Raw genomic sequence first — 805 nt, 5'->3', positions numbered from 1 at the left:
CAGGTGCTTCTCAGTCATTCGGTATTCCTCAGGTGAGAATTCTTTGTTTAGCTCTGAGCCCCATTTTTAATGGGGTTATTTGATTTTCTGGAGTCCACCTTCTTGAGTTCTTTATATATATTGGATATTAGTCCCCTATCTGATTTAGGATAGGTAAAGATCCTTTCCCAATCTTTTGGTGGCCTTTTTGTCTTATTGGCGGTGTCTTTTGCTTTTTCAGAAGCTTTGCAGTTTCATGAGGTCCCATTTGTCAATTCTCGATCTTACAGCACAAGCCATTGCTGTTCTATTCAGGAAATTTTCCCCTGTGCCCATATCTTCGATGCTTTTCCCCTCATCCTCCTCTGTAAGTTTCATTGTCTCTGGTTTTATGTGGAGTTCCTTGATCCACTTAGATTTCACCTTAGTACAAGGAGATAGGAATGGATCAATTCGCATTCTTCTACATGATAACCACCAGTTGTGCCAGCACCATTTGTTGAAAATGCTGTCTTTTTCCACTGGATGGTTTTAGCTGCCTTGTCGAAGATCAAGTGACCATAGGTGTATGGGTTCATTTCTGGGTCTTCAATTCTATTCCATTAGCTCCGTTCTTTCTCTCATCCATCTAGTTCCTTTTCTTTCAGCTCGAGTCTGCCATCTCAGCCTAACCCGTTCCTCACAAGCCGCTGGAAGGCACGCAACATTCCCCCACACCTGACTACACATCCATAGAACATATATCCCCCTCTTTATCTTTTTATAAACACATCAAACACTGCTACAGATTAAATCATATATTGAGCCTCAGAAATGGACAGGGTAA

Source organism: Mus caroli, unplaced genomic scaffold (genome assembly GCF_978045245.1).
Source record: "Mus caroli unplaced genomic scaffold, Mus_caroli_1 scaffold_18, whole genome shotgun sequence".
NCBI lineage: Eukaryota > Metazoa > Chordata > Mammalia > Rodentia > Muridae > Mus > Mus caroli.
Note: the sequence above shows the minus strand (reverse complement) of the source record.